Source organism: Ursus americanus, chromosome 13 (assembly GCF_024610735.1).
Source record: "Ursus americanus isolate L20-20 chromosome 13, mUrsAme1.1.p, whole genome shotgun sequence".
Lineage (NCBI taxonomy): Eukaryota > Metazoa > Chordata > Mammalia > Carnivora > Ursidae > Ursus > Ursus americanus.
In genome coordinates this window covers 23,236,742-23,257,254 of record NC_142139.1, presented here as the reverse complement: position 1 = coordinate 23,257,254, position 20,513 = coordinate 23,236,742, and the positions used below count along the sequence as shown (strand labels likewise).

At 33.7% G+C, this 20,513-nt stretch overlaps 1 long non-coding RNA gene across 1 annotated transcript; it reads left to right on the top strand.

Moving 5' to 3' along the window:
* Nucleotides 1–9,844: 9,844 nt before the first annotated feature.
* LOC148109067 (uncharacterized) lies at nucleotides 9,845–20,243 on the top strand. The gene is made up of 4 exons (XR_015726493.1): nucleotides 9,845–10,097; nucleotides 18,213–18,255; nucleotides 19,760–19,823; nucleotides 19,909–20,243. It is a non-coding gene; the product is annotated as an uncharacterized LOC148109067 (long non-coding RNA).
* The last annotated feature ends 270 nt before the right edge of the window (nucleotides 20,244–20,513 follow it).

Genomic DNA, 20,513 nt, shown 5'->3' with positions numbered 1-20,513 from the left:
CTTTCTCTCTCATCCTCCCCCCAACGCTTCCTCCCCCATCCCTAACTTTGTCTCTGTCTCATTTTAACACTCTTCCCAGCCACATCCCCACTACAGATTATTTAAGGTAAGTCATGTTTTACAATATGATAATTAAAGGCAGATAATGGTAGTTTCTTCCTCTTTTATTTTAAATTTGAAGAAAATTGAGGACAAAGGAATTAATTTAAATTTGCAAACTACTATTATAATGATGGAATAATATAAAGTCCAGTATTATGCTGTAGTTGAGAATCATAAAGCTCAATAGAAGTGCTACATTGCAAATATGTCTAAATAAAAAAATTAAATAAATTAGAAGAGGGTTTAGATTTTTAAAAGATAAGAGACAAAAAATGACTTGCTATACTTGTGTGAACATATATTACTTAGGTTATTTTGCATTTGGCACTTTTTAAAAATCCCAACTCTTGCTGTACAAATGTGTGAATTAATAGCTGGTATTTAATGTTAAAAAGATGTGTAATTTGTCACATTGGGATATACTTTAAATGTATATTTGTGTTGCACCATGTCATAAGCCAATGAGATATTCTCCAGTTTGACACATCAGAAATGCAATTTAATTCTGCAAAAGAAGTACAGGAAAGGGATAGCTATTTTTGGCTTCACAGTATGAACATATAGAAGTTGCTTTTTCAGTTGTTTAAGTCACATAATTTTATTAACTGAGAGCATGAAATGCTGGGGAAAAAAACAGTGTGAATTCTTGTCCTCTGCCAACATTCTCTGCTATTTGCCTATAATCCTCAATGAGATTGTTCTGCAGGGTAAAAAAGTTCATGCTTTTATAGAGAAAACAAAACTAGCAGATTTACAAGGGTGAATTAATATTGTCTGAAATGTCCCATGATGTCACTGAATTAATTATGACATGAACAGTTAAGTATTATGTAGTTTTATTACAGGATTATTTTTAAAAACTTCTAAAATACACATTATAAATCTCAGTTTCTGGATTTTGAAGTCTAGAAACAGTTTTTATTGAAGGCTTGTCATTACCTCTGTACTACTAAAGCTGATCTTGCTTGGTAAGCTATTTCCTAGAGCTTTTAGAGGTAGAAGCAAAACATCCAAGGATATCCCTTCTGTGCATAATTATAGTTTACAGTTTGATTCCAACCTCGAGAGTGATATTTTGAGAGATCTTTGTTTGTTCCATGTCATAGACCTGTGAGATTGGTTTAGGTGGACCAATTACATGCTATCATGATACAGTAGTTTCCCTGTTGTACTACTGAATCCACTCAGAATGTCTATTTTAACTGTTTAAAATTTGACATAGTTCCTGACATATAGTTGGCATTCAATACATACTTACAAATAAATTACTAAATCAGTGAACATTTTAAATATTTCATCTATCTAGCTAAATATGACACTACACTGGGTTGTGCTTTGTCCTTTTTGTTTTATTATTCATATGTCCTTCAAGTTTAAGTAGAAACCTTTACAAGATGAGAATTGAATTAATTGATTGAATCTATAATGGGCAATTTACTGTTGATTTATCTAGTGAACCACTCATTTATGTTCTAAGATGTCTAGGAGAATACATGTTCACTCTTAACTTTGATAAATTAAATAAAAATGTGTATCTAACCCAACACCTGGAATTTGCTGGAAGTGACTGAAACAGCAATGAGACAAGATGATTAGTGAAGAAGATGAGTAGGAGAAGCAGTATTTGTTGCTGCTTCTGCTATTTTTGTTGCTTTGAATTCGGAATGGAGTGCAAGAGTATTTCTAATCATGTTCCAGCAAGCGTGAATGCATGAGATTCACTTTGGGGTATGCTGGGTATCACCTCCTTCTTCATGTTCCAGACCTGAATCCATTTTGTTTTTGCTCCTCTAGTACCTCCAGCCCTTCTTTTTTCTTCACGTCAACTTCCTATAGTAAATATCCAGTGTCTGAAATATTTAGAGTGGTTTCATTTTTTTTTAATCTGGCTGATATCCATCATTCAGACTCTCAAAACTCACATGGAAGAGATATTTTCATTTCTAATTTATTTTGGATATTGAATAACTCTGACCCTAAAAAAACCCTTTTATTCCAAGTTATTCTAGTGGCATAGACCTTTCTTCTGTTTCTAATGACTGCTATCCATACATTCATATTATTATAAGATTTGTAAAGCAATTATTAGATCATAGTGCTAATGAGACTTAGTCTCTAACCCTTCATTTTACAAGATGAAATATTAAGTCTTCATGCCATACATAATTTGCTAGACATTAAAAAAATAAATAATACCATACTATTAATCTCACAATCACATAGAAAAATAGAATATTTAGCATTTTCATTTTGAATCATGAATATGCATTTGTTTAGCAATCACTAATGAGTACACTTTATTTTTCCCCTATGAAACTTATGATTGCCTGAATCTATAAACCGGAGGGCAAATAGTAGGCATTGTTCAAAACAGTTAGAAAGAAAAGCTTTGGCATCTGAATGGCTACTTTTGAAGTCTAGATCCCTCAGTCACTGTCACGCCAGTCGAACTACTGGACTCCTCTGTACCACACCTCCCAATCTGTGAAGCAGGTAACAACACTAGCATCAAAGAGTAGTTGTAGTGATTAAATAAAAAAATATATAAGTGACACTTGGAACAGTGTGTGGCTCCTATGAAGCCTTTTATCATTTTTAGTTGATATTACTATTACTATTATTATTTTCTCTGAAAATGGCAGAGAAATGTTTCAAATGAACAACAACGGAGGAAATTTCTCATGGATTATCATTCTTAATCATAGCATATAGTTTGTTGAAAATAATTTGAAGATTCAAAGTACAGATTAGTATTTTTGCAATTAAAATGTCAGTTAAGAGTGCATTATTAGGGGCACCTGGGTGGCTCAGTCATTAAGCGTCTGCCTTCGGCTCAGGGCGTGATCCCAGGGTTCTGGGATTGAGCCCCGCATTGGGCTCCCTACTCTGCTGGGAGCCTGCTTCTTCCTCTCCCACCCCCCTGCTTGTGTTCCCTCTCTCACTGGCTCTGTCTCTCTCTGTCAAATAAATAAATAAAATCTTAAAAAAAAAAGAGTGCATTTATAGTAGTAGTTTAAAACATAATTGGCAAATGCTACCATATATAATTTATTGTGATTTCATAGGTATTAAGTGCTTGCTCTGATATTTGATGCACAATATTATATCAAGTTTAAATTTTGCTAAAATAATTCAAAGCTTTCAGTAACACTAATATATTGGGCTTCATCTTTGTGCCACCTCATAAGCTAGGATCTATGATAAAGGATGAATTAAAAATGGGAATATGGTCCATTCTTTCTCAGAAATCATGGTATGCATGGGCTAGGCAGAAATACAGTGACGTGATTATAACATTACCTGATAAACACTATGCCAGAAATATGCCAATGACCCCATGTGAATATAAAACAACACCACCACCAACAACAAAAAAACGACAAAAACAATTATACCTGGCATGCATGGGGATTCTACAGAGACTTGAGTGAAGGGGTAGTTTTTAAGTTAATAAATGTAAAAGAGAAATAGGATTTTTGGTAAAGATTGATGTAGAAAAATGTACAAAGGTATTCAAAAACCATGGCACTTTTTTTTAGTAATCCTTAAGTAGTAGGATAGATAGGATACAGAAGTAAAGTAATGAGAGTGAAAGACAGGAAAGAAAAGAGAGAGAGAGATTGATTCAACTCATTGCATAAAATTCCAACCAATGCAGAGGTAAATGAGTTCCATTTTATCAAATTTTAACCACTTTTTCCTCATCTTAAATTGTAAAACTTTTCTTTGATGAATATTCTTTGTTAATCTATCAGAAAAAATCTAATACTTGGAGGCTTGGAAAATACAATCATATTATTTTCTCATTTATATCTCTAAATTTTATTCATCATATAAGATTTATTTAAAATTTATGTATTAAATAACCATGTATTACATTATTATATATTTTGTGAACTATTCTGTAAATCCACATCTAACATAAGAGCTCCAGTAAGATGGATTCCAATACCTTCAAATGAGAAGCCATCTGGAAACATTTCATGTGGTCTTTATCTTTAATTCTGTATCTATCAGGAACTTAGAAAGCAAAACTCTTATTCTTGGGACTTTGAGCTTAGGTGAATTAAAAGCAATAGCTTTCTGCTTCAGGGTTTGTTATTTGTTTTGGACAGGTGTGCTATTAACGAAGAACTCAACCTACTCCTAAATAGAGATTCCTCCCCAGAGCCTACTATGAAGTGTATGATCACTATTTACTCTCCTGACAAACCCAGTACTGTTAACGAACATCAGGGTTAACCTACAGCTGTGCAACTCCCTGGCTTGTCTTTTTGAGATGAAAGTTCCATCGTATGATGAAAAACACTCTTGTCTCTCCTAACTAATGAGAAACAAACCTACTGCCTGGGCAAAGATAGTGCGGAGAATGTGCCTCAGAGGGACCACTGAAACTATCCAGAAAACTATATTAAGGATCATTATAGATCTCAGTACAGCATGTTTCATATCTTTACTTGAAAAGAGCATAAAATAGAATTTGAAAGCACATGGTGGGGACTGAAATCATTTACTCTAATGCAGATCATTATTTATCTAAAAAATATTTCACATAGTTATTTAATTTCAAATCTCATAACACATCTGGGTTATTTGCTCCATTTGGTTATCCAAGCACAGACTGCAGATTGGATCTCCATACTCAACAAGGAGGTTTATGTAGAAAGGAACCTAATGACAGGACGATTCATTTGGGCCAGGTTTCCAAGTTGGACAGCAAGGGAAAAAAATACCTACTTTTGAAATATAGTGCCCTCGAGTATAAACAGAATCCACTCTTTGACTTGATTCACTAACTGTGGGGGACATTGAATGGTATTTCTATGTTGTCTTGTTCTCTTCCAATTCACTCCCTATATTTTATTAAAAAAGATTTTTCTGGGAGTCAATTCTAAGAACTTTTCATGAAAGTTGCTAGAACAGTCATAGAAATGTGACCTCCCTGAAAACCACCTCCTCCCCCATAACCAATGATAATGAATGAAAGCAAACATAAAAAACCACAAGCTATAATATATATGACTTATTCAGTATGATTTTGAGCACTTTGGAAGAGAACAGTAGAAGTCAGCATATAAATCTTTTTGGAGAGTCCAGTATGCTAGCTGGCAAGTAAGTGGAACAGTTCTGACAGGGTCACTATGATACAGTCCAATGTATCGGGTCTGCATTCTGAAACCCCTTGATACACCTGTCTTTCAAAATTCAGAATATTTCCAGTGTAAATAGGCCATACCTTCATGTACAATATATCGTGTAGGATCGGGGATAGTAACTATAGGAAAAATAGAGACAGTATGAATAGCCTCAGGTAAATCTGGGTCTATAACAGATATACAAAGAGTACCCTCAAGAAATTATTCTTAAAATATGGATGGATTCAAAAAATGTGGATAAAGCGCAGTGGACCTGTAAAAAAAAAAAAGTGAAGTTCTGGGAAGAGTATTGGAACTATTGGGAATATCCTCTTCTACTCTTGTCTACCTCAAAGGATGAGAAATACCATCAACACTAAAGAAAAGACCTTGAAGCAACACATTGAACATTTTTTCATAAACACCTTATCCTAACAAGAAGGATAAAGGAATAGAAATAAGAGTAATTATTAGAAGCAGGAGAGGCAAGGAAAACAAACTTTTGTAGGGAAAATTACCATACTAATCTATAATTTAAGCTACTGTAACTTGACTATCAGAGATAATACAAACTGAGAGTTTCATTCTTATGCAATTATTTCCTTCATGCTGGCTCACTCAGAATTGGGAGAGCAAACTGAAATCTGCAATCTGAGCAGTACACATGCATTGGGAAGGGTATACTCCTCAGGACTCATGAACACTTCCCCCATGACATTTAGATTTTCCCTTTGCCTAAAAATAAATTCAAGTGGCTACATTCAACTATATAAATTTAAAAGCAGATTTGACAAAAGTATCAGAAAATAGTAAATTGATGGTTTTATTTTCTTTTATGGCCATAGTAAGGGTAAATATTTGCTTTCAAGGTCAGATATGCTACTATGAAATTATTTATGAATCAATTACAGGCTACTTATCTTCTGTTTTCTAGGAAATATAATCTCAATCAATTTGAGGTCCTTCTCCCATGTGGTAAGTTTAGAGTGGGAGATGGCGTTTGAGTGGTTTCATGGTTTCAAAGGAGCTCCAGGCTTTTTCTTTGTGTTACATGATTAGAGTAAAGGCTCCTACTTAGCATCTACCACTCACCAGTTCCTAAATTAGTGGTCCTCAACGTTGACTGTGTACTTGACTTTCATTCTTGTTTCATGGACACTACAGGTCTGAAAACTATTTCTTCTATCTTCATGTTATCTTATGATGCAAAACAATGGTCCCATGGCAGCTCCTATGAATGTGGAATATAAAACTTACCAGACTGGGAGACTTTTTAGGTCTTTCCTGCTTATACATACTAGGCATCTATTGTTTTTGAGTTTATTCCAACTTTCCTTAGACTCTACTTGAATAATCTTTCAAGAGCTTTTCTGCATTCAGATCTGGTTCACCAAAGTAATTAAGGATGTTTGCCAAATCCCAGGCCTACAATAGAACGTATGAGTTCTTTCCCTAAACTTCCATCATTTCTTCTATTAATCCTGCAAATCTCCAAGGCAGAGATTATCCTCTTTTGTTGGGAGGGTGGGAAAAAAACTACTTTGCTTATGTTGTTTCTTTCAGGACTTTTATATTACTTTAGTGGCCTAGGTTTTCTTAATCATGAAAGTCAGAGAAAAACACCTTTATTCCATTTTTTTGTTGATGTTATTATGCAATATCTCTTAAGTCTGGGCACAGAGAAGCCTATCTGTTTGAAGAAGGTGAAGAGAAACATCCTGAAGGGGAAAGATAAAAACTATTTGTACAGAAAAAAAAACCCTCTGTTTTTAATGGCAAAACTTTGTGTAAGAATAATATGTAAAGGTGGGAAAAGTACAAAAGAGAAGATGAATTGTTTGGACCCTGGCGACTAGAAAATTATATATAAAAATATAAAGTCATAGTCAATTGAAAAACTAGAAATTTTTTCATATTATACTTAAAAAACAGTTACTAATGTTACATTAAATATGGTATACAGCATTCATATTTAATCTAAACATTTTGGTTACAAATACATCAAGAAAAACAAAAAGATGCAATGGAAAATTGAAAGAAAGCCATGAACATTTGATTCAAAAATAAAAGAAATTCTCAATAAACATATCAATAATATATATTTGAGCATATTAATCACCAAACTTAACTTAAAAATAGGTAACCTTTATTTACGTACCAGTTTGGCAAAGGCTGAAGACAACTATATTCCTGAGGAAGTCAAGAGTATAGAAAAACACCCACTCATACAGTTCTGGATATATAGGAAAAGTATTCTACTATTTTTGAGAATAATTTAATAATATATATTAAAACATTATATACACATACACTGTTCCATAAATTTACTTCAGGCATATAATATTATCTAATCAATTTATAGCTGTTTATCTAGACATATGTCACATATTTATGATAGTTAAAATTATCTAATGCATCTGCAATAAGGAATCTATTAAAGAAATTCTGATAATTCTATAAAATGGAAGACTTTTCTGCCATTAAAAATTTTGTAAACCTGCATTATGTCTGGGTGTATACATACATATATGTAAGAATTTCAAGATAAATATTAAGTGATTAAAAATAAACTCTTGCAGAGTATGATCATACTAATGAAAAGGTGTTTGTTCAACAAATATATTTCTAGTACTAGTGTATATTAAAGTTCGTGTTAGGAACTGGGAAAAAAATGTTAGGCACAATAATGTAGTCTTTTCCTCATGCAGTTAACAGTCTAATAAAGAATAAAGGAAATCCTTAATAAATGGTCATAGAACCTCTATCATTGTTTCTCTTTATTTCATTTCTATCTAAATAAGTTAACATATTATATTAAACCTACCTCTACATTCTATATACCAATTTAAGAAATATTCATGTAGGCATTGAAATTATAGCAGTAGATAAAGTTTACATGTCATTACCCTGTGCATAACTAAAAATATAACAAAGGTCCACTGGAGATTGAGATTGTAAATGTTTGGAGGCCCTACATGCATTCGTTTCATTCACTTCTAGCACATCTTATTCTTTATTACAGAATATCTAAAATACCTCATCACAATAAAGACTGAAACTCATGACCTTTAAAAACTAAATGTGTTGCATCATCATAGGTCAAATTCAAATTACTTTCCTAGGATAAACGTCCTTTATGATCTTTTCCTAACCTCTAAATAACTAGGATTCTTTGACATTTTTCATTATCACAAACTCTTGGCTTTTCCAAATTGCATTTCTGCAAATTTCAATGTATTTCCCATTTTCTGCATTTCTGGTTTATGAGTTTAGTGTTCCTACCATGTGGGATGAATATCCCATGATGTAGATCCTGAAATCCAACCCAATCTTCAATTTCCAGCTCTAACGTTATTTTATCTCATAAATCTCATGTTCTCCATAAATGTAATGTCAACTCTCCATTGAATACTCATTGAATTTGTTCAGGTTTGCCTTTGTTCTCCTTTAGTTTTTTCCTTCATTTTAGTATGGAGATTGTACACAAACACACACACACACACACACACACACACACACACCCCTACATGCATTTATATGTATATACATAAATAATCTCTTTTTTAAAATTATAATCTCAAGACAATCCATGTTTTAGATAATTTTTGAGTTGTTCAAAGCAGCTACCACATATATTTAACATAATATTAAAGATGGCAAGTATTTGTTGAGTGTCTAATACATACCTGGCACTATTTTAAGCATTGTACATATACTGATGCATATTAACAATTCCAAAAGTATGTTTTATTGTCATTAGAGAATATTAATCTTCATCATTCAAGACATTTGTTTTAGAATGGGTTTATTGAAAACAGCAACACACATAAGGAAGCATATTCGCTTTACCCTCAATTCTCTAAGCAGAAGTCACGTAATACCATTTACTCACAAGGACCATCATTAGTGATGGCTAACCAGGCCTTGATGAAGCCTAAGTCCCAGGACCCTGGCTCTATCCTTTGGTTCATGAACATGATAACAGCTTGCACTGTTTATTTCAACATCCAAATTTGAAGCAACTGAAAGAGTCTAGGAATTAAGCAATGAAAATCAGTTTTGTTTTACCTCAAAAATATTTTGCATGTTTTTTTAAATTGCCTATCCATATGTTTGGTACTACCATGCTTTATGCTTCTCAGAGAACATTCTTTTCCTTACTTCTTTTTCCTTTTTTATTAAATCCAGGCTTTTACTACATTTTCTTGTTTCCCTGCAATGCCCACCTTTTGTACCTCATAACTAAAACCTCAGGTCAAGTAGGCGGCAACTCTCTGTGTTCTGAGCATTAGAAGATTGAGGTTGTGATTGCTCATTACCATAAATGGTGGGAAACGTGTCTTCAGGGAAGGGAAGATCTATTAGTTACATAATGAAGCAGGACTAGAGAATGGCGTTTCCTCTGCTGGCTGCTGCAGTTTGTGAGTACTGTTGCCAAGCGCACTTGCCGGCTCCCATGGGCATAACTGCTCCCTTTCTTTCACAGATCCACTGTACTTACTGTATTATTCTTACCTAACATAATCCTTTCCCCATTTATTGTGGAAAAATGATTTTGCCATATAATTCCCTGGCCTTCATCCCTCTTTTTGTTTTGTTTTGTTTTGTTTAGAAACAGCAATTGCAGCTGCTCCTTGAGAGGTTCAGAAACATCAATCAGCTGCACAGCTAGAGGTAGAGTGATGAAGATTCAGCCCTGACTTTTTTTCTTATTTCAACTTTGTTCTTCTCTGAGAACCACTTTTGGTTACGTCTTTGTGTTTATTTCTTGCACAAAATGTAACGTGCTGGAGGAGCTACAGATTGAAATGTTACGAGCAGCCGGATCTTTGCCTTTGCCTGTGACTGAGAACAGAGAAGGTAAGGGAACAATTCCCTTCTCTAACAGCTGATCACTGCAGCTTCATAATCTTTGCTGTCTCTGCTTTTCAATCACTTCTTTGGCCATTGGTTGAATATTATTTAAAATTCCACTGGGGCACCTGGGTGGCTCACTCCATTAAGCATCTGCCTTCCGCTCCTGTCATGATCTCTGGGTCCTAGGATTGAGCCCCAAGTCTTCTCTTTGCTCAACAGGAAGTCTGCTTCTCCCTCTCCCACTGCCCCTCCCCCACTTCTTGTGCTCTCTCTCTCTCTCAAATAAAGTCTTTAAAAATAAATAAATAAATAAATAAATAAATAAATAAATAAATAATAAATACAACTCCAATGACTTTCAACCACTTAAGGAGACACACATTTTTTTCCCAGCGGTACTGCTGCCTCAGTTGTCTGGTCTTCCTTCATTTGGTCAAATCCTGCTATCACTAATATCATGTTGCTTACATGAATCATTTTTTCTTTTCCTGTATTTCCTGATTATAATATAAGTGTTTTCTTTAAGAAATTGATTATATCTTTTTCACTTTTACATATACTTAACATAAAAAACAAAAAATAAGGCTGAAAATGGAGACTAGTATCATACTGCAGAGTTCCACAGTGAGAAGTCATTGCTGAATCCTATGGGTGATGGGGAGGCAATAAAGGTTTATTTGTTCACTAAATGTCCATTCAAATGCAACATGCCTATAATTTTAATTCTGAGATACAGTATGTACCCCTTATTATCTATTAAAATATATCTCGTTATCTTCAATTATTCCTTAGTGGCAGAACTTTAAGATCTATCATCACAGGCCTAACATATGTTAAGTGCTCAATAGATGGAAGGTGTAGTAAATTTAAATGTGTTTTACTTAGTAAGTAAGTAAGGGAATACTTTGAACAGAGCTCACTTTCATAAAAGTAAATTCACCACAGTGCATAGCATGGCTTGGGCTCAGGAGTCTGTAAAAATATATAACTGAGTAATCACTTACAAGCTTATTTTCATAGCCTTTGAATAATGATTACACAGGTGAGATTTTATAAGGTCAGGGACTACTGAGTTGGCAATAGCAACAAAAAGAGGGAGTGCATGGACGTTGTGCTTATAGAATCTATAGGACTTTGTAAATTATTTCTTTGGAGAAAGGAGTAGGAGTAAAATATTTTTAGCCTAAGCTGAGCAAGATAAGTGCAAAAACCTGAATTTCAAAAGATAACAGGGTGGGTGGAGAAGGAATATTTGATGGAAGAAAGGAAACTGAATTTCATATTTTGAAACTCGAGCTGTTATTCTCAACTATGACCATAACTAGCAATGTGATATTGGACTAATCCCTTAACTTTTAAGATCTTAATTTCTCATCAATAAGAAAAAAGATTAAAGATAAAAATGCTGGGGCATCTGGCTTGCTCAGTCAGTGTAGAGCATGTGGTTCTTGATCTTGGGGTCATGAGTTCAAGCCCTACATTAGGCCTAGAGCTTCCAAAAAAAAAAAATCAAAATGTTTCTAGACCCCTATTCCATGATTTCTGACAAGGAAACCCAAGCTATAAAAGCCAGGGACAGAGAGTAAGATGAAGGACTGAAAGAGATTTTCATATGCGAAAGGACATGTTTTGTTTGTTTTTGTCTTAAAGTGAAGAAAAAATAATGTATAGCTGGAGAAGTGAGGATAATTTTAGCACTTGGATCTGCAGGACATAAGGAAAAAAAAAAGTATTAGCAGAACAAATAAGTCTATAGTTTAGAAATGGCCAAGAAAAGGGACCCCTAGGAGCACATGGGTGGCTCAGTCGATTGAGCATCAGACTCTTGGTTTTTGCTCTGGTATTGATCTTGTGATTGTCCAGTTGAGCCCCCATTAGGCTCTGCGCTTGGTATGGACTCAGCTTCAGATTCTCTCTCCCTCTCCCTCCCACTCACTCTTTCTCTCTCTCCCAAATAAATAAATAACATCTTTTAAAAAAGGAAAGAAAGAAAAGAGGTGTCTGGGTAGCTCAGTCGATTTAGCATCCCACTCTTGATTTCAGCTCAACTCATGATCTCTGGGTCATAAGATTGAGTCCGCCCCCCCTCCCCCATAGTGCTCGATGTTCAGCAGGGAGTCTGCTTGAGATTCTCTCTCTCTTCCTCTCCCTCTGTTCCTCCTCTCTGGGGCTTATGCCCACGTGCAAGCATTCTCTCTCTCTCTCTCTCAAAATAAATAAATGAATAAATACATATTAAAAGAAAAAGAATTGGCCAAGAAAAGGGAACACAGTAACAAAGTAATAAGTTTCATATATACAAAATATATGAAAGTATAATACATAAATCATGTAACATATATTATATGTTAAGAGGCAAGCAAATTGAGGACTGTTTTCTCAAATTTCTGAGAAAGGTTCAAACTGAGGCTGCTATTGACTGAGAAGACCAGAAATAGGCACATAATGGATACTACAATGTTTAGAAACTGTGCATGGGAAAAGGGGTGATTCAGGAAGCCAATATTAAATGATTAAAAAGAGATAGAGATTGCATTGGAGGAGATATAACATGAAATTTAGTTATATGAATAAGTGTACTTTCTCAGAAATTTTCTCATCTTCGATTTTATGCATTTGGAGATGATAGGGAATATGTTTCTCAACTGGCTCACAGTATTATTTTGAAAAGAAAGTTGCATACGGTCACTTTGGTGGGTGATATCCTAGGTGAGAGAACAAAGATGAGCCAAAGAACTTGAAGGGACTCTCCAATACTAAATCTACTAAGGAGTAGATTTAGAGGGACTATAGGAATTTGGGTTCATATTTCAGCTTTCAAGATTAAGAATTATAATTAAGAATCATACAAATTAGAGTTGACCTGGTGAAAGGTATAGTCACATCAGGGTGGATGGTGGGAATATGAGATAGAGTTCACTGAAGTAGAACAGGTAGAATGTTTGTAAGGTCAGGCTTTGTTAGGGACGTAAATAGAGCTGTTAACATTTTTTTAGGGGAATACATAGTCTGTTTTATACTGTAGGTGTATATCATGGTTTTCACAATATAAAGAACACATCTAGGTGATTAAAATCTAAAAAATCTCAAAGGTTTATTATTATTATTACTATCATCACTATTACAATTATTATTATCACCAGTATACCCTTGAAGTAGATGCTGAAGTTTAGTGGAGAAAATGCACAATAAGTACACACTGAATAAATGTATTAATAATGTAGAATTTGAGAGATGAGAGCATGGAAATCTGGAAGGAAAACTCATTTAAATATGAGTTTATAATACGTGTTAGGAAAGAAATCCCCCTAAAGAACTGGTGATCTTAATCTAAAACCTGACAAATGTGTAGGAATTAGCAAAATGAAAGATTAAAGATAAAGTTCCTGGAAGTGGATACAAGAAAACCAACTACAGAATAGTTCACATTATTCCCTTTTGGCTGGAGTGGGGCTCGAAATGACATTGAAGAATGACTGGCACTTTACATCCCAATAAAATGTGTAAATAAATTCTAACTCTCTATAGCAAATAACATATATGATAGATTGGGTAAGTCTGTTTCCTCTTCTTATTGTGAATAACGATAGACCAGGAGAGTTACTAACATATTTTCAGTCTATATAATGCAAGAATGGAAAAGCACTGATTTAGGTTTTAGTAGAGATATAGGAAGAAAATATATCAATCATAAAATACATGGCATTTGCTTGCTTTCTAAAAGCTCTCAATATTCTTCATTTAAAAGGAAGAACTGGAACCAGGATGTTTAACAGAGGCATTAAACTGCCTTTCTAAGTATAAGATTACAAACAGACTTTGTCATTTCATTTTTCATTGGAGAAGCTTGCCTTTCTTCCAACATTGGACCCTCCATTCCTATGAGCTCTAACACTTCATTGTGGTATCTACATACATGTGTCATATGCTATCCGAGGAGGGAGTGTTCATTTAAATTAGATCAAACTGGAACTGAACTGAGACTGGGCAGAGAATGGGGATCCAAGCCAGCATTATTCAAAATGGATGATCAATGTATGACAGATGATGGCCAATTATCTGTACTACTCACAAGCTGGTACTGATAGGGAATGGTTTTTGCCCAGGCGGGTCTCAAGATTTTCCTTCTAGAAGCTTGGTACCTTCTGTTAACTCCTTCCACAGCTGATGTTAGCAAAAGTGATGTATAACTTTTTATAAAGAGATTTTATTTATTTATTTATTTATTTGAGAGCACGAGAGAAAGTACAAGTCGGGGGGAGGGGCAGAGAAGAAAGGAGAGGGAGAGAATCTTAAGCAGGCTCCATGCCCAGCACAGAACCCCACACGGGCTCAATCTCATGACCCTGAGATCATGACCTGAACCAAAACCAAGAGTCAGACACTTAACCAACTGACCCACTCAGGTGTCCCAGCAATATATAACTTTTATTCCCAACGTTGAAACTTGATGAAACATGCTCCTAGATACACTAAAGTGCAGTTTGTTAAGTGCTTTTTAGCATTTGTTTTGACCAAAGCATTGCTTTCAGTACTTCAGTGGATAAAAGATCAGTAAATTTTAAGGCATTTCTTAAAATTTATTTAAAGGAGACAGATAAGAAGTTGAACCCAAACTGGATTGGTACATATCAGGAAATGATTACAAACTAAGCACAGTGGAAGACCATGGAGAGAAATTTCACAGAGGAGCTTCCCTGAGAGATGTTTGAGATGGAATTTGAAAAACTGCAATACTTTGAAGTGATGGAGTTGGGGTTTTGGGACATTATAGATAAATGTAGTAGCCTGAGGTTCAGATCAGAGAATAAATCTCGAAGCCTTTTGAAATGATTTATTCCTCTGGATAGGATAAGTCTGAGGATTTAAATTTGACAATTATTTGTATGGGAATGCTAGTTGAAGTTAAAGAAATGAATAAAATTCCATTAAAAAATATGCGAATGAAAGTAAAAAAGACAGAGTACTGAATATATATATATACCTCAGCAACCAACAAACCTTCCTGCCTTCCCCCCCAATCACTTTCCATATCTTCTTTCCCTTTCCTTTTCCTTCTTTCTTTGAGGGGGTGGGGAGCAGGTAGGGGGAAAAGCAGAGGGAGAAGCAGAGAGAGAGAATCTCCAGCATACTCCCCACTGAGTGTGGAGCCCCATGCAGTTTCCATCATGACTTGTGCCAAACCAAGAGTTGGTCACTCAACCAAGTGAGCCACCCAGGCACCCCTCTTTCCTTTGTTTTAAATCCCATAGTTCTGCAGCTTTTTGAGCCTTATATTGTCTTTATATAATGGATTATATGTATTCTTTTGTATTTGGCTTCTTTTGCACAATACTAAGTTTAAATTAATAATCCATTTTGTGGCATGGTGACATACAACATTTTTTTTAAACTATTAAAAATACCACTGAATAAAAGTGGTAATGGTAAATGCTCTTTCCTTGAACCCGAAGTAAGATTGGTGTCTACTAGTTAATGTAATGTAAGCTTCGGGTTTATTAGAGGTATCTTTTATCAAATAAAGAAAGTTTCCCTCTATACTTTGCTGAAAGGTTTTATGTAATAATAAATAAGTAAACTTTTTATAAAAAGTTTTATAATAAATTTCTTACTCTGTATCTTCTGATGTGTGCATATGCTTTTTCTCATTTTTTCCTGCTTATTCGGAGTATTTGTTGATTATTGAATGTTAAGCCAATCTTGCAATCTCTTTTATATATTGTTGAATTCAAAATACTAATATTTTGTTCTGAACTCTTCTATCAATATTTATGAACCATATCGTTCTTTCATTTTCTTTTCTGTTATGTCTTTGCCAGGTGTTAGTGTCATAGTTATGTTGGTCTTGTGTAACAAGTTGGGGAATGTTCTCTATTTTCTGAAAGACATTTACAAGATTGGTAAACTTCTTCTGTAAGTCTTAGGCAAATATCACCAGTGCAGTCATTTCGGCTGGAGTTTTATCTGTGGATAGTATAATTCACTAATTAACACAGAATTATCCAGATTTTCTATTTCATCTTTGTCTGTTTTTGTAAGTTGTACTTAGCAATTTTCCTATTTCACTTACGTTGTCAAACGTATTGCCATAATTTTTTTCAGTAATATCCTCTTGTAATCTTTTAAATATCAATGGTTTCTGTAGTGATACCCCATTTTATTGGTAATTCATGTTATTTCTCTTTATTTTTCGATCTGTTATGATAGGGCCTTATGAATTTTGTTAATCTTTTAAAGAAGAAACTGTTGTTCTGTTGATTTTCTGTTTTCCGTCTCTCAAGTGTCTGCTTTTGCTTAACTGATTTATCTTCTTACCTGTATTATTCTATTTCTTTCTTTTTTTGGGGGGGCTTTATTTGATTTTATTTCCCTAGCTTTTTGGGATAAAGGCAGATCAATTTTAGTTTTTGTTTTTAATTTTTTATGTCCAAATTATTTTCTAATTTCCATTTCTTGAGACCCAAAATATATTTTGAAATATATTTTATGATTGCAAATTATTTAAAAATTCTTCTGATCTTCATCCCCAATTTAATTACTCTGAGTAAAGGATCCAGTCTTTATTTCTTCAGTTGTTTGAAATATTTTGAAACTTATTTTACAGTATATTATATGGCCACTTTGGTAAATACCATATATACAAATAATGAGAATACAGTTATTGGGGAAAGTCTTTTTTATAAATACCTATTAGGTCAAGATAGTTAATTAGGTTTCTTAATCTATCAAAATAACACATTTTTAAAAAAATATTTGCTAGTAGTATCAATTATTAGGATCTCAAATATTGTTGTGGATTTGTTCATTTATTATGTTATTTTTGTGATTTTTGCCTTAAATATATTGGTACTATGCTATTCGATTCTCACACATTAGTATTATTACTTCTTGTTGCTTTGTTTCTTTTCTTTTATTATAAATTCATTTTTATCCCAAATAACATTTTTTTTTACCTTAAAAATATACCTTGTGAGGCACCTGGGTGGTTCAGTTGGTTAAGCATCCAACTTGATTTCAGCTCAGGTCATGATCTCAGGGTCATGAGACTGAGCCCCACAAAGGGCTCCTTGTTCAGCACTGAGTCTGCTCGAGTTTTTCTCTCTCCCTCTCACTATGCCCCTCACCCTGTGCTCACTCACTCTCTTTCTCCGTCTCTCTCCAAAATAAATAAACTTTTAAAAAATACATACCTTGTGTAACATTAATATAGTCATGCTACTTTTTATATTGAGAAGGTTTTACATAATTTTACTTTCAAACTAACCATGTTCTAATTATTAAGTGACCTCTGTAAACAGCATATAGTTACAACATTTATTAGGTTTTTAGCCTGAAAAAATGTTGTCTTTAAAATTGAATGTTTTGTCCACTTATTTTTAATGTAATTAGATACAGTTTCATCTACCATCCACTTTTTGTGTTTTGTCTTTTTTTCTTTATTCCTACTTTCTACTTTCTTTAGATAAACAAATTATTTTTTCCTTTATTTCTTCTCCAATAATTTAACTTCATTTTCATATAGTTGACATAAAATGAACTGTACAAATTTAATATGCAAATTAAGCTTTGAGATGGGTATAAACCCATAAACCCATCAACATAATGAAGATAGTAAACATATCCATCACCCCATTCTCCACCAAAGTTTCCTGATGTCTCTTTGTAATCACTGTTACCTCCCTACAGTCCCTGCTCCTAGGAAACCAGTGATCTAATTTCTAATTAGTTTGCATTTAATATATTTTTATATGCATGAAATCATAAACATGAACTTTTTGTCTAGCATCACTAATTCAGCATAATTATTTTGAGATCCATCCATGTTATTGGTTCATCAGTAGTTTGTTCTCTTATGCTGCTAAACAGAATTCTTATTGTGTGGTATATTATAATTTGTTGACTCATTCACATTTTGATGGGCTGTTAGGTTGTTTGTACTTTGGAGCAATTATAAGTATAACTACCATGATCATTATTGTGTAAGATTTTCTATAAGCTTTTTCATTTATCTTGAATAGAATGACTGGGTTGTAGGATAGGACTATGATTTACTTTTTATGAAAATGTCAAATTATTTTCCTAAATGGTTATATCATCTTACATCCTTATCATCAGTAGATAAGAACTCTGTTCCTCTACATCTTTATTACCACATGGTATGGTAAGTCTTTTTAATTTTAATCATTTTTAATATAGTGGTATGCAGATGCATCTTATTGTGACTTTAATTTGCATTTCTCTAATGATTAAATAGGTTCATCACCTTTTCAAACACTGATATGCCACTTCTTTGCTGAAGTGTCTGTTCAAATCTTTCTCACATTTTTATTTGGAAGTTTTTATTACTGAGTTTTGGGTGTTTTTATAAATATATTACAGACACAACTTCTTTTATGTATTTATGATTTGCACATATCTCCTCCTAGTCTGTGTCTCCTGGTCTTTTATTCTCTTAACAGTACCTTTCAACAAGCAGTAGATTTTACTTTAAATTTAGGCCAACTTAAATAATTTTTTTTTTATGGATTGTGCTTTTGGTATTGTATCTAATAAATTTTTGGCTAACCCAAAGTTATAAAGATATTCTCATATGTTTTCTTCTAGAAAATGTGTAGTTCTAAGTTTACTTAGGTCTATGACCCATTAAATTAAGCAATTTTTATTGTGTGATGTATGAAGTTAATTATTTGTATAGAAGTCTAATTATTCTAGCACTGTTTGTTAAAATGAAGTTGGAAGCAGTTTTTTTGCATTTTTAGCAAAGAGTATAAAAGTGTCATTTAAATATTGACAATGGTAATTGAAATGTGTATATGCTAATCTCTAGGACAATCAGAAGTCTAAATAAATGTCAATATATTGAAATCATTCATAGTATTTTCTGTGATTTGCATAAAATTGATCTACAGTTCAAAAATAAAAATTCAATTAACTAGAACATCCCTATATATGTGAAAATTGAGAAATGTCTAAATAAATTATATGTCAAAGAAATAATGACCTATGTGTCAGATAAGTTGCTAGAATGGGTTTTAGATATATTTTGAAAAACATGAAAGTGAAAAAGCAGAATGTCAAAACTTGTGAAATTCAGCTAAACTCATGTTTATAGGAAAATTGTGTAAGTACAAGATTAATCTCAGATGGCCTAGTGCTTTTCTCTAGGGACACTTGGAGACACAGCACCAAATCTTGACGAAAAAAGCAATAGAATATATGAGCTAACAATTTTTGTTTTTCTGTATTAAGATTTATAATATAATAAAGAATAACATGTAGCAGATTTTCAGCTTTGTTTTTAGATATGTGCAGATTCGTGTTTATGTTATCAAGGTTTGTATTATTGATGGTGGTCATGGTTTTAGCTAGCTAACAGGAGGGACATAGAAGACTTGTCTGTGTCTTGTGAGATGGAAAGTATTCTGAAGACCTCCTGAATGCTATTCTAGGCTTGTTTGCTTTTCTTGCTATGTATTTTTTATTTACATTAAAGTATTTTGCAAATAAATATTTTGTTCTTGTAAGTCCTTTCAATCATCTAGATCAATATCATTAGTATAGTTGGCATATTTGGCAGAATAATAATATAATCTATCAATGGTAGTATAATCTATTAAGTAATGTAGAAGTGTTGTTGTTGTTGTTTTTTTTTTTTAATGAAAAAGGATGAGAAGTAAAGAGCAGAATATGCCATCCCAAAATACGATTGGAGAGGAGTTTGCCACTTTGGTAAGTTAATTATTTTAAGCTATAGGCACTTGAAAAACAGCAAATATGGGGAGAAGCTTTCTTTGAACTCTCCTTATCTCTTCAGATACAGATCTTCCAAAAGGAACTTGGCGTTGTAAATCTTTTCCCCAAGAGTTTCATCAACCAGGGAAGATTGATTCTTACAACAGGAGAGACCAGAAGTTGAAACTATATTCTGACAAATTTTATCACAAACTACCATACCTTCCATCTATTCTTCTAAGAAATCATTCATCTTTCTTAGAAATCATTTACTCTCCCCTAAGAGGCCTAAATCTTCCTGCCCTTTTCCCTATTAAAATGGTATTTAACTCTCAAATCTATTTTTTTAAAAGATTTCATTTATTTATTTGTCAGAGGGAGAAAAAACACAAGCAGGGGGGCAAGCAGAGGGAGAGGGAGAAGCAGACTCCCTGCTGCGCAAGGAGCCTGATGTGGAACTTGATCCCAGGACCCTAGGATCATGACCTGAGCCAAAGGCAGACACTTAACAGACTGAGCCACCCAGGCATCCCTTAACTCTGAATGCTAAATCACCTTGGGGAGTTACTCCTTTGATATATGTGTTAATAAACTTTGTTTTTTGGGACACCTGGCTGGCTCAGCCATCAAGTGTCTGCCTTCAGCTCAGGTCATGATCCCAGGGTCCTGGGATCGAGCCCCACATCA